At 43.1% G+C, this 14906-nt stretch overlaps 1 protein-coding gene across 3 annotated transcripts in view; it reads right to left on the reverse strand.

Annotated features, from left to right (window-relative positions):
• The window catches only part of KIF9 (kinesin family member 9), a 691235-nt gene that overhangs the window by 204892 nt on the left and 471437 nt on the right, over window positions 1-14906 (reverse strand). The gene's annotated exons all lie outside the window — the stretch shown is intronic.

The raw sequence follows: 14906 nt of genomic DNA on the forward strand, positions 1-14906 counted from the left end.
ATGCACGATGAATGATATGGTGTTGTGAAGTAATTTAAAGTAAGACTGTAGGGTTGAGACTCATAAACATAATTGACTTGAGCATGGTGTAAAACTTTCCCAGGAGAAATCCTCTTCTTACCTACCTGTGGTACCCCTTGTCTTGGGTTTGGGGTCGCTCCCATTTCTCATTTTTTCACCTCCTATGCTGTATACTGCTTGGTCTGCCCGTGTGGCTTATGCTACGTGGGTAGCACGATCAATCCACTTAAGATGCGTATATTAGAGCATCTTCGGGCCATTGACAAAGCCGATCCGGCATACCCGGTGGCCCGACATTTTGCAGACCAGCATGGGAAGGATAGAAGCAAACTGCAATTCTTTGGTTTAGACACTGTACCACCGAATGTCAGGGGAGGGGACCGTTTGAGACGACTGAGGAGGCTCGAATCGAGATATATTATCGATTTGGTGACCAAATATCCCACAGGCTTAAATAGTGGGGAGGAGATGGCAGTGCATCTAGGGAAATTAACTGAAATTACAAACTGTAAACATGTCTGGGTTTAAGCTATATGACTCTCCCATATGAAATATGGATTTTTTCAGGAATTTTCTGTGCAATAAGTTTCCTCTTGTTTAATGGACTTTGACAATGGGGATGATTCAATGCATTGGACTACTGATTTGAATAATGTGTATATATATTAGTTGGTTAGCTGCTTGAGTATTGTTGATTCGGATATATTGACATCAATTGTATGAATTATTATTGGTTTCACTTGGAATTATAAAGCTTGAATTTCGTATATTACCCTTCAGGGACAATAGCCGATCTACGGCTAAATAACTGTGTAATGTACATTTTTGCATTGTGTTACACCTCTGTATCGTAATGAACCGATTTGCGGCAGTTATATTATGCTTATTTGTGCATCTGTAATACATTCTAAGATGGCGTTTTATTTACTACAGAGGGTTCAGTCCCTTGTTTGTTTCCATGAAATTGTCAATGCTTTATTAGTATGCATGAGTCTAGTGTCATCGACACTGACGAAGGCTAAACGCCGAAACGCGTTTGTTGTTAATCGATTAAAATACCCCGTTGAAACCTGCTACCCTCTAGAGTGCTGTCTTTCCTGGGGAGTTACAGGAAAATTGAGCGTTATATATATATATATATATATATCCAAGCTACGAACATCCCAGGATCCTTAGTCCATAAAGAAAGTAGCACACGCAGGGGGTAGTTCCACAAAAAGATTTATTACGGGAACTGACAGCAACAACGCGTTTCGCCTTAGGGCTTTTTCAAATTGTGCAGAGAGCCGAGGCGCACGTCTGCTTAAAAAGACGTCATTCAATGTAAGCAAGAGCAAAGTAGGACTGTGATATCAGTCACACACATAGCCGCCATCTTAGGACGATGTGAAATACTACGTAGTGTTCGTATATGCAACTATATTAAATAACCTGAAAAAGTTTGCATAACCAAAACAGGTATAAGTTAATACATACACATTCATTAACCAATTATGTTAAAATGATAATTATTAGGCTCTGAATGAGCAATCACAGCCAAAACCTTTGCACTAAAAGCTGATTGCGCCCACCATGGGCATTGCAATAAATGCAGAAATGGAGTGTGGAAACAAAAACATGTAATGTACAGAAGATCAGAATTATAGTACTATCATGTACCAAGCTCTAAACGCTATCCCGCTTAGAACCTTACAACAAATATATACCCAGTGCATACAGCATAAAAGTAAAGTGCAAATTGCATATGTAAAAAAGCTCTAATGCTCATACTTCTGTAATTGCTAACCACACTCAAACAGTATCTGGCCCTGGATGGGCACGATGAAAATACCAGCTTAAGATATATGAGAGTGACATCCATTCATATAAAATACATATTAAAACTATAGCTCAATGTTCATACTAGTTCATCATAATATCATCAAAGATGATCAAGACAAGGATGATCAGTCCAAGGAAGAGACAGGATACAGTCAGTAAATATTCAATGGTTATCACAGCAGGACAGTGCCTCACTCATCAGCCTAAATGTACTGATAACTCTTCATGCATGTTAAGGCCGTTAGGGTTTTTGCTCTGTAGGTCAATTATGTACCTAGATTCAAGCCGTCTAAGTTTTAAAAGACGATCACCCCCTCTGATATTAGCTGGTACGCTATCAAGACAAACATAAGATAACAGATCCCTGTTATTATTATGCATTCTATCAAAATGCCTGGCTACCGGGTAGGTTTAATTTTTTTTGGCAATGGCACGCATATGCTCTAAAATTCTGAGCTTCATTGCGTTGGTAGTGCTGCCAATATAATTCAAGCCACAAGGGCATGTGAGGCAGTAAATAGCGTAGGGCGTGGAGCATGTCAAAAATTTCATGATCCGTTTGGGAGTTGCTAGGCCAGGTATCTTGTAAGTAAGCGTCCGCTTACTAGATTTACAGGCCTTACAACGGCCACAAGGGTAGAAACCACTGAGCACGGGTAATTTGGGGGTACTTTCTGGGGCAGAGTAATGGCTGGAGACCAAATGATCCCTAAGTGATCTTGCCTTTCTAAAGGTGACTAAGGGATTGGGGGGCAAGTCCGCCTTGATAATGTTATCAGACAATAAGATGTTCCAGTTCTTTTTAATATTTTCTTGACTTGCCCAGCATTTTGAGAGAAAGTGGTAATCAAACAGAAATTTCCGTTATTAGGTTTCACTGTCTTGGTCGATTTTAACAGCTCATTTCTTCTCATCTTTTTGGCTCTCTCATAGGAACGTGTTAATACACCGTCACTATAACCCCTTATCCTAAATCTCTGCATGCTGGCATCGGCCGCTTTCTGAAAATCACCATCGTTGGAGTTATTTCTTCTTAACCTTAATAGTTCTCCATAGGGGATACTATCTATTAAAGGACGGGGGTGACTACTCGTAGCAAAAAGCGTGGAATTTCCCGCCGTCTCTTTTCTAAACAGCTTAGTCTGCATTTTACCATCCTTATCAATATACACTGTAAGATCTAAGTAATTTACCGAAGTCTTACTGATATGCCCAGAAAACTTGAGGTTCACGTCATTACCATTTAGAGCTTCCACAAAAGTGCTGGCTGTTTCTACTGGGCTTTCTAGAATAATAAAAAGATCGTCAATGTAACGATACCACCCTATAATCCGGCTGTCCCATTCTTGATATGTGTCACTCCAGGCTACCTGCTCCTCCCACCAACCCACGAAAAGGTTCGCAAAGCTGGGGGCGGAGCAGGCTTCCATTGCAACACCGGACATCTGCTTATACAGCTGCTTGCCGAATAAAAATATGTTATTGTTCAAACTGAACATCATAAATTCCATTAACATTTTATTGTGCTCATAAAATTGTATTGGGCGTTTTTCCAAAAAACTAGCCATGGCTTTTAGACCATCACCATGTGCTATACACGTGTATAGACTGGTGATGTCAAGCACCATCATACAGTATGTATCTTTCCAGATGACTTCCTCAATGCAGTTCAAAAAGTGCTTCGTATCTCTTAGATAAGATTTCAAGGACATTACCAAAGGTGAAAGGAAAGAGTCCACATAGATAGAAAGATTTTCTGTGAGGCTCCCATTGGAAGCTACAATGGGCCTACCCGGAGGATTAAGTATGTCTTTATGGACCTTGGGAAGGTAGTAGAAGGTGGGGATCACAGGACTTAGACAACGTAAAAATAAGTATTCATCAGTACTTAACATGTTGACATTATACCACTTTAATATCATATCGTGGTATTCAACTACACTCTGATTGTACACTCTTTCACTCACAGTCATGTAAGTATTGATATCTCCCAACAGACGTAAAGCCTCCGTTTCATATTGGGCAGCTGTGAGGAGAACAATGTTTCCCCCCTTGTCAGAGGGCTTACATACCAGCCTTGAGTCTTTGCATAGAGTTTTCAATGCTATCTGCTGTTGTTTGGTAAAATTATCTTTACACGGCACATATTTTCTTGTGTTTCTCAATCTGGCGAGGTCCCTCACAACAGCGTCAGAAAAGTTGTCGATGGCATCAGTGCCCATGATTGGCATAAAAGTGGAAGCCGGTTTAAAAGCACTAGCTCCACCTTTTTGTTGCACCTCAAAATTGTCCAATATTTGGGTGTTGGTTACATCACCATCACCTCCTGTGTTAATTTCTTGATTCAGTCCCTCAATTGCTCTGAGGCCCCCTAGGTCTCCACACCTGAGTTCTGTACCTCCGGTATCTTTGCTAGTCACAGTATTTACACAGTGTGGTTTTAGTTTGAAAAATTTGTGTAATTTAAGTTTTCTAGTGAATTTGAAAACGTCAATTCTGGTTTGCGCAAATTCAAAATTTCTACGCGGACAAAAGGATAAACCCAATTTAAGTATCGATTGTTCTTCTTTCGTTAGCACCTTATTCGTCAAATTGATGATGGTAAGATTATCATTGGTATCATGGTCCAGTCTCAATTCTTCTTCTTGTAGAAGTTCTTCCTGGTGCGTGTGACCGGTGGGGAACCTAGTGGATTTCTTCCCACAGCCCCCCCGCCGCGTCTTCCTCTTGCCGCTTGATTGTCCGGAGGCTTTCCCCTGCCTCCCTCTAGTTGTTGTTTGCGCATGACTTTGTACTCTACGTGAAAAGAAGACGCATCTTCACTGCTGTCCTCGCTGATTACGTCATCAGCATTAGCATCGGATTCCGATGTTGCCGGTTCGGCAATTACTGGTCCACTTGTCTTTTTCTTTAATTGCCTCCTGGTGTTCTCATACTTTTTGGCAAAAGTCAACACTCTTCCCGTTTGATAATCCTTTTCGTCCCTTTCAAATTTTTCTTCTTTACGCTGTTTAATTTTTTGTTCGTATTTCTTTAGACGTTTTTTGATCTGTTCTCGTTTTTCTCCCAGGGTCACCTGGTCTTCCTCCTTTAATAATTCATCCTCGAGTTCTTTGATCTGTACCAAAGCCTTTTCCCTGTCACTCCAGGCAAAACGTACTAATATCTTGAGACTCCCTTTACATGATGCTGCCGTATGTTCTGCCCATGCATCCAACAACTGAGGATCAGGGTTCTCGTACGCTGGGATGGTATATATCCTCAAGCCTCTGGGGACGCGATCAACATCAATATAATTTTGTAATGATGTTGCCTCCCACCATTTTCTAATCTCTCGTTCATACAAACGTTCTAGTGAGACCATTTTGGTTTGCAGAGACTTGCTGCCCCAATTTGCTTGGCTAGTGCCTGCCTTTTGTGGATCATCCGATTTTTTCTTATTTTTGAACATTCCTTGTTCAGCCTCTCTTCTCTCTGCCTCGCAAAACATGTTGAAACGGTAGTGCAGCCGCAACTACCTACAATAGTACGCTGAACAATAACATATTTTTATTCGGCAAGCAGCTGTATAAGCAGATGTCCGGTGTTGCAATGGGAGCCTGCTCCGCCCCCAGCTTTGCGAACCTTTTCGTGGGTTGGTGGGAGGAGCAGGTAGCCTGGAGTGACACATATCAAGAATGGGACAGCCGGATTATAGGGTGGTATCGTTACATTGACGATTTTTTTATTATTCTAGAAAGCCCTGTAGAAACAGCCAGCACTTTTGTGGAAGCTCTAAATGGTAATGACGTGAACCTCAAGTTTTCTGGGCATATCAGTAAGACTTCGGTAAATTACTTAGATCTTACAGTGTATATTGATAAGGATGGTAAAATGCAGACTAAGCTGTTTAGAAAAGAGACGGCGGGAAATTCCACGCTTTTTGCTACGAGTAATCACCCCCGTCCTTTAATAGATAGTATCCCCTATGGAGAACTATTAAGGTTAAGAAGAAATAACTCCAACGATGGTGATTTTCAGAAAGCGGCCGATGCCAGCATGCAGAGATTTAGGATAAGGGGTTATAGTGACGGTGTATTAACACGTGCCTATGAGAGAGCCAAAAAGATGAGAAGAAATGAGCTGTTAAAATCGACCAAGACAGTGAAACCTAATAACGGAAATTTCCATTTGATCACCACTTTCTCTCAAAATGTTGGGCAAGTCAAGAAAATATTAAAAAAGAACTGGAACATCTTATTGTCTGATAACATTATCAAGGCGGACTTGCCCCCCAATCCCTTAGTCACCTTTAGAAAGGCAAGATCACTTAGGGATCATTTGGTCTCCAGCCATTACTCTGCCCCAGAAAGTACCCCCAAATTACCCGTGCTCAGTGGTTTCTACCCTTGTGGCCGTTGTAAGGCCTGTAAATATAGTAAGCGGACGCTTACTTACAAGATACCTGGCCTAGCAACTCCCAAACGGATCATGACATTTTTGACATGCTCCACGCCCTACGCTATTTACTGCCTCACATGCCCTTGTGGCTTGAATTATATTGGCAGCACTACCAACGCAGTGAAGCTCAGAATTTTAGAGCATATGCGTGCCATTGCCAAAAAAGATGAAACCTACCCGGTAGCCAGGCATTTTGATAGAATGCATAATAATAACAGGGATCTGTTATCTTATGTTTGTCTTGATAGCGTACCAGCTAATATCAGAGGGGGTGATCGTCTTTTAAAACTTAGACGGCTTGAATCTAGGTACATAATTGACCTACAGAGCAAAAACCCTAACGGCCTTAACATGCATGAAGAGTTATCAGTACATTTAGGCTGATGAGTGAGGCACTGTCTTGCTGTGATAACCATTGAATATTTACTGACTGTATCCTGTCTCTTCCTTGGACTGATCATCCTTGTCTTGATCATCTTTGATGATATTATGATGAACTAGTATGAACATTGAGCTATAGTTTTAATATGTATTTTATATGAATGGATGTCACTCTCATATATCTTAAGCTGGTATTTTCATCGTGCCCATCCAGGGCCAGATACTGTTTGAGTGTGGTTAGCAATTACAGAAGTATGAGCATTAGAGCTTTTTTACATATGCAATTTGCACTTTACTTTTATGCTGTATGCACTGGGTATATATATGTTGTATGGTTCTAAGCGGGATAGCGTTTAGAGCTTGGTACATGATAGTACTATAATTCTGATCTTCTGTACATTACATGTTTTTGTTTCCACACTCCATTTCTGCATTTATTGCAATGCCCATGGTGGGCGCAATCAGCTTTTAGTGCAAAGGTTTTGGCTGTGATTGCTCATTCAGAGCCTAATAATTATCATTTTAACATAATTGGTTAATGAATGTGTATGTATTAACTTATACCTGTTTTGGTTATGCAAACTTTTTCAGGTTATTTAATATAGTTGCATATACGAACACTACGTAGTATTTCACATCGTCCTAAGATGGCGGCTATGTGTGTGACTGATATCACAGTCCTACTTTGCTCTTGCTTACATTGAATGACGTCTTTTTAAGCAGACGTGCGCCTCGGCTCTCTGCACAATTTGAAAAAGCCCTAAGGCGAAACGCGTTGTTGCTGTCAGTTCCCGTAATAAATCTTTTTGTGGAACTACCCCCTGCGTGTGCTACTTTCTTTATGGACTAAGGATCCTGGGATGTTCGTAGCTTGGATTAATTAAACGGGTACACCCCCGTTGTGTGTGCACCCGCTCACGTGTGCAGTTGGCTGGTGTTTGGAAGCTGTCATATATATATATATATATATATACACTCAATTGATAGTTTTCACGACAATGTTGTGAGTGGATTAAAGGACTTAAATTACAAAGTACAAAACTCCACAAAACAAAAGGTCAACATACAGGAGATTCAATTTCATGTATTGATGTCCAAATATAAAAGAAACCCAGACCTTGTCGTCCGCAATGCTGATAAAGGCGGCAATGTAGAACTATGGAAAAAGTCTGACTACATCTTTAAGGCAATGAAGCAATTCAAAGACACAGATTGTTATCGTCGCAGGGCCCATCTAGCATTGTGTAAGGTAACCAATGACTTCAACATAAAACTAATTAACTGGAAGAATGCAGGATTGCTAACTTTGGACGAGTTCAAGTACATGAAAAATGACAAACCAGTAGTTCCAATCTTGTACTTCATTCCAAAGATTCACAAAAATGCATAAAGTATGACCTGGCAGACCTATTATCTCCTCCCCAAAAGTCTACTGGAAAACACCTCACAATATATAGACTATTACTTACAGGAACATGTTCAAAATTTGGCATCCTATATCAAAGACACAAGTGACTTTTTAGTGCCATTGATGGACTTCACATGGCGGGCTGAATACTTGCTAACTACACTAGAAATGCATCCCTCTATACTTCCATAAATCACAGAGAGCGATTAAGGGCCCTTGAAAATTATCTTGCTAGAAGGGTACCGGACTATGCACAGCACAGTCTAATGCTTTTAAACATGATTGAATTTTGCCTGTACAATAACCTTTTTATGTTCCAAAATAACATGTATCAGCAGTTACGAGGGGTAGCCATGGGGGCCAGCTTCTCCCCCAGTTATGCCTGTCTCCATATGGGGTGGTGGGAGGAGCTGGTCCTGCTAAAAGAACATACACCTTTTGTAACTAAAAACATCAAGGCCTGGTGGAGGTACATCGATTACCTCTTTTTAATTTAGGAAAGGTCAAGTACTGAGGTTGAGATTTTCATCGAGGAACTCAATAGCAATCAATAAAACCTACACTATACAGCCTCTATCAGCCGTGAAAGTGTCAACTTTTTAGATGTGCAGGTCTTTGTTAAGGATGGCAAATTGGAAACAAAATTACACAGAAAGCCGACAGCTGGCAATGCAGTACTGCACGCAGGCAGTGCACACCCCAAGCATTATCACAACAAACAGTGGAGAGAGGGTCAAAGGGCTATACAGTTTAAAGACCCTTACCTGGTTCGAATCCCCAGCTACACTATATGATCAACACCAAAGAACACAGGGGGTCTAAATGCTAGTTGATCTGGCTAGGCTATCCTTGAAGACTGTGAAGTCAGGTAAAGAGGTGCCCAAGTCACCACAGACCAGCCTAGAACAGGGAACAACTCCCAATTTGGAAATCCATGAGACACTCAACAAACTCAAAATCAATTCAAAAGTCGTGGACAAAATCCATACCAACAAATCGTGGATTACCGTCAAAAAGACTTAGTGATCAGTCATATCATCTGGCTATCCACCTTGTGAATAGGCTAGTCCCTTGATCATCGAGACTGATAGCCACACAATCAGTTGATAGTATTGGATCTGGTCCATGAATATCTATGGACCGCCTTATGATAGCTAATCTTTGATGGTTATGACGCTAGTGAAAAGCTTAATGCAACATAAACAAAAGTGGTGAGTTAAAATAGGATGATGTGTCCTCAATCAAACTTTATTCTATAGTAGGGCACATCCCCAAGTTAAAAACCAGAACAGTGCAAAAAGACAGTATTAGCAAATATCTGTCAGAAAAAGGGCCAACATGTTTCTGCCTAATGGACATTCAATCCCTTGGCTTTCATCAGGGCCTCTGCTTTCAAAATGTTGCAACTGCTATCAAATGATAATGTGACCAAATCAAAATCACAAACAATAACAAAAAAGAAGGTTGGAAACGATACAACCTGTACCAACCATGATACACAACTCCTCGGTGTCAATGGAAATTCATGAATGCGATATGACAGGGGAAATGACCTCACCTCACCTGGACCGTGCTCAGGTCTACGAGGCCCCGCTCTCTCCGTCGGTACCTCAATCTCTCTGGAGAGAGCTTGAGGTACCTGACTTACCTGACTTCACAGTCTTCAAGGATAGCCTAGCCAGATCAACTGGCATTTACACACCCCAAGCATCTCATCCGCAGCGTCCCCTAGGGTGAGATGCTTAGACTAAGACGTATTTGCAGTTGCGAGAGAGATCTTGTTACAGCACAAGAACTCAGCAAGCTGAGATTTCAGGAAAGGGGGTACACGACACCCTGCATTGATGCAGCCATTCAAAAGAGTAGGTCCAAATCCAGGGGAACCCTTCTCAGAAAAGATATTGAGGGAAACTGTGAACCAACAAAGCACATAAGCAAACAAAAAAGAGAAGGGGACAACTTTAGATTTATCTTAAAATTCAACAAACATGAAAAACGGGTCAGAAAGCTTATAACTAAAAACTGGCCCCTAGTTCTAAGTGACCCCACGATTGGTAATCTGATGCCAAGAAAACCAGCAATCACCTACAGCAGGGCATTTTCCAAGAAAGATATCCTGGTTCAAAATGACCCCAGTGGTCCTTTTAAGAGCTCTTGACTGACCCAAAGAAGTTTTTTTTTCAAGTGCAAAGTATGTAAGGTGTGCCAATATGGCAGCAACAGAACTACATACAAAACACCTTTCAGCAACAAGGAAAGCCCCATCAACAAATCCTTTAATCTGATTATGTCGTCTATGTGATGGAGTGCCCTTGCGGGTTGCGTTACATTGGTAGTACTATACTACAGGCACACAATAAGCGTACTCCAGCACATAAGAGCGATAAAAAACCGAGACCAAGCTTATCCAGTAGCTTGACATTTCAGTGATAGTTAAGAAAAAAGGGGTCACCCTGTGTCCCTCAGAACCTGGGTAATTAGACGTTTAAGAATAAACGGTCCTGTCGGGTAGAACAAACATTAGTTAAGGTTACAGTTAATCAGGACGGTAAGGTCTCTAACACACAAATCTTCAAAGCAAGTACTCAATGAATCAGTCTTGCACTAGAAGAGATTTGATCACGTGTTTATCAGAATTACTTCATTCAATGATAAGTATTACAATTATTACAAATAAAAGACTGTCAAATGCAATCATGTACAAAAACTTAAAGGTGTCTATGGGGATGTATGACGTTACAACGCATACATTTACAACGCCTACCTTTACATCGCAAGTTTTACAACACATACCATTACAACGCATAATGCTTTTGGGCGCAGGATAGTGAATAGTTTAATTTACTATTCCAACTCCAGTCCCCGTGGATAGTAGGGAAGGTGTTGGATAGTAAATTAAACCTATTCCCTATCCTAGAGCGCCCCCCAGCGCTATGCGTTGTAATAGTTTGCGTTGTAAAAGTTGCGTTGTAATGGTAGTTCGTTGTAAAAGTTTCGTTGTAAAGGTTGTATACCGTCTATGGGTGACAGTTGTGCAAGGTGATCAAGTGGTGAGCAATATATACAGTGCAAACAAATTTCTATACACAGTTGTTTCCAGAAAAGGCCAGCGGTTGATTCCAATCCTGGAGTTTCTATCTTTCCTAGTACAGAAACCCGGTGAAACTGGACCTAGATAAAGCGTTGACGTTTCGACCCTGTGGCGCCCCAATTGGTGCTCACAGCGGGTCTTCCTAAAGACAGAGATGTGGGGGATGATGATTGTATTTCAACAGTCCTAGCGAAGGCCGGATGAGTCAGAGCCTGGAGCAGTAAGGCACAATAGCCCAATTGTTGGTAAGTAACAAGTCAGAGCCAGGAACAGAAAGGCGCAATGGCCAATTGTCTCAACACGAAATAATCATGGATCGTTCAGGGGGCGGACTTATGGAGCGTGGTCTCATCCATCGGCTGCATGAATGCGGCATGATACTGCATTCATGCATCTCTATCTTGAGGAAGACCCGCTGTGACCACCAATTGGGGCACCACAGGGTCGAACCGTCGACGCTGAAAGCACCGCCCGCCGCAATGCCACAAAAGCAGGTTGTGCCTTTCAATGCACAACATGACAGGCACCACACGGTGCCTGCCACGTTGTACATTGAAATGCAGGGGGTACCATAGGTACCCCCCCATGTGCACCCCCTACCCCCCAGAGTCCCTGGGGGCCCGCAACGGCCCCGCAAGAAAACTCCACATGCCTTTCCGGCAAGGCATGTTGCCGCCCCATTCTAATATGGCTGGCGGTGTCTAGCAGACACAGCCACCATATTGAACCCTTTTCCGCCAGGTCGACTTGTCGACCAGGCGAAAGATCGGCGGACGGTCTTTCCGTCCGCCGCGGACCCTGCAGCCATCATAATATGGAGGGGGTTCTTTGCTGTATGGATGGCGGGCAAATTGCCTCCGCCGGTCCGGCTGGGGCAATCCGCCCGCCATCCTAATGGGGCCCAAAGTATTTTAACAGGGTTGTATTACTAAGTTCTTGCAACAACCACTAAACCTGTCATTCATTTCCATGATTTTGAGCCTAGTGCACTTGTCACTTTAAGTAAACACTGGTTGAGTAATAAGAAAAGAAAAAAATGGTATAAAAAACTACCTACCTGACAGAGCGTGTCATGTGATCAAGGCCCTTGAAGGGCTAAAACGCGTCATGGCTGTAGAGATCGGTGAGCAATAAAGAAATACCTGCTGCACTATTTCGTAGTCCGTGCTCCATTTTTGGGAAAGGAATCCATGGTGTTGGACGGAGTTGCCGCTGATATATATATATATATATATATATATATATATATATATATATATATATATATATATACTGGCATTATATTAATCAACGCACCACTGTCTATAATTAGGTTATGGGGCAACTGTTCACTTTGTAAATTTAGGGCAGTTTCAAAATGAAATTCTTCGCTTCGTTTGGTGCTTCTTGTAGGAAGTTAGGATCCTTCTGGCATGGTTACCCCCACGTTTTGCCTGGTGTCAATGTGTTTTTGACTAGTCTGACTGGGATCCTGCTGATCAGGACCCCAGTCAGTGTTCTCTCTCACTAAATTGGAGTTGGTAAGTACTTGTGGTACCTTCCTAATTGGCTACTGGTGTACCCTTCTAAGTTCCTAGTATATTGAACTAAGGTACCCAGGGCATAGGTACACCAGGGGTCTCCCATGGGCAGCAGCATGTATTGTGCCACCCAAGAGAGACCACTCAAACTGTGACTACAGTCCTGCCATTGCAGCATGTGTGAACTGGTGCTAGAAGCACTCACAACATATATAAATTTCCTTATATCTGAGGTCACTGCTCTTATAACCTATAAATCACCCGTAAGATAGGCCTTTCAGTCCTGAAATCAGGGTGCTTGGTTATAAGTGTGAGGGTGCCCTGCATAAGCAGGACACCCCCTACAAATCTAGGAGTCGATACTTCCGGCTTTGTAAGTGCAGTCTGCCATTTTAGACATATAGTGGACATCACGTCAATTACGAGATGTCTAACTCTATATTGGCAGATGCAAAAAGAACAATAGATGGACAGAATGCCGAACATTGTCATACATTCACCCTAGTACAGAGAGCTGGGCCTAAATCCAATGTTTTTTTGCGCACCATGACATTCCAGTTTGGACCCAGCCCTATGCAAATCAGCCTTGACCCTGCACCCATTGGGAATAGTCCAGCCCGAACTGCCAGGCCAGGTCCTCTCTGGACTGGAAAAAAGCATCCTAGAACCGTTTTTGGGCTTTCAGCCCTCATCAACCAGGATAGCTTGATTCCAGTGGCATGGAGAGCACAGGACCCAAGTCTGGGCAAAACCGTCCCACTCGGGGTGACAAATGCAAAAAGAACTATTGATGGACAGAATGCCGACATTGTCATACATTCACCCCAGTACAAAGATCTGGGCCTAAATCCATTGTCTGTTTGCTCACCATGCAATTCGAGTTTGGACCCAGCCATATGCAAACCAGTCTTGACCCTACAACCCAATGGGAACAGTCCAGCCTGAACTGCCAGGTCAGGTCCTCCCTGGACTAGAAACAAGCATCCTAAGACCGGTTTCAGGCTCTCAGCCCTCATCAGCCAGGATAGCTCGACTCCAGTGGCATGGAGAGCACGGGACCCACGTCTGGGCACACCCGTCCCACTCAGGGTGACAAATGCGAAAAGAACAATTGATGGACAGAATGCAGAACATTGTCATACAGTCACCCCAGTACAAAGATCTGGGCCTAAATCCATCGTTTTTTTGCTCACCATGCCATTCCATTTTTGACCCAGCCATATGCAAATCAGTCCTGACCCTGCACCCAATGGGAACAGTCCAGCCCAAACTGCCAGGCCACGTCCTCCCTGGACTGGAAACAAGCATCCTAGGACCAGTTTCGGGCTTACAGCTAAAAAACGATAAATCAATTGTTCTTTTTGCTTTTGTCCCCCCGAGTGGGACGGGTATGACCAGACGTGGGTCCTGTGCTCTCCTTGCCATTGGAGTCAAGCTATCCTGGCTGATGAGAGCTGAAAGCCTGAAAAGTGCATTGCTGGTGACCAGGGTGTGAGTGACAGTCTTTCTGTGTTCAATGGGGATCCATTTGAAGGTCTTACGTAGGAGGCGGAGGGTGTGGAAGCAGGAGAATGAGGCGGAGTTGATCTGGCAGTCCATTTTGAGCTCTGAGTCCAGGATGATTCCCAGGTTGCGTGTGTGGTCCGTGGGAGGGCTTCCGAGGGCGGGAGGCCACCAGGTGTCATTCCATGCATTGGGGTTTGGGCCCATGATGAGTACTTCTGTTTTGTTGGTGTTTAGTAGTAGGCAGCTGTTTTCCATCTATTTAGCGATGGCTTCCATGCCGTCTCGAAAATTGTGTCTGGAGGTATAGGGTTCGTTGGATAGGGAGAGGATGAGTTGGGTGTCATCTGCGTAAGACACAATGTTGAGTCCGTAGGTTCTGACGATGTGGGCGAACGGAGCCATGTAGACATTGAAGAGTGTAGGGCGGAGAGAGGGCCCCTGGGGGACTTCGCAGGTGGTAGGTGTAGGGTCAGAGAGGAAAGGGGGGAGTCTGACAAGCTGGGATCCAGTTGAGGGCCTTGTCTTGGCTCCCTGTGTTGTGGAGTCTGCATATTAGGGTGCGGTGAGAGACTGTGTCGAATGCCGCTGAGAGGTTGAGGAGGATGAGGGCTGCTGTTTCTCCTTTGTTCAGTAGGGTGCGGATGTCGTGTGTTGCAGCGAGGAGGGCGGTTTCCGTACTGTGTTTTTTTCTGAAGCCGGATTGGGAGGAGTCGAGGAT

This window comes from Lissotriton helveticus, chromosome 10, assembly GCF_964261635.1.
Source record: "Lissotriton helveticus chromosome 10, aLisHel1.1, whole genome shotgun sequence".
Classification (NCBI taxonomy): Eukaryota; Metazoa; Chordata; class Amphibia; order Caudata; family Salamandridae; genus Lissotriton; species Lissotriton helveticus.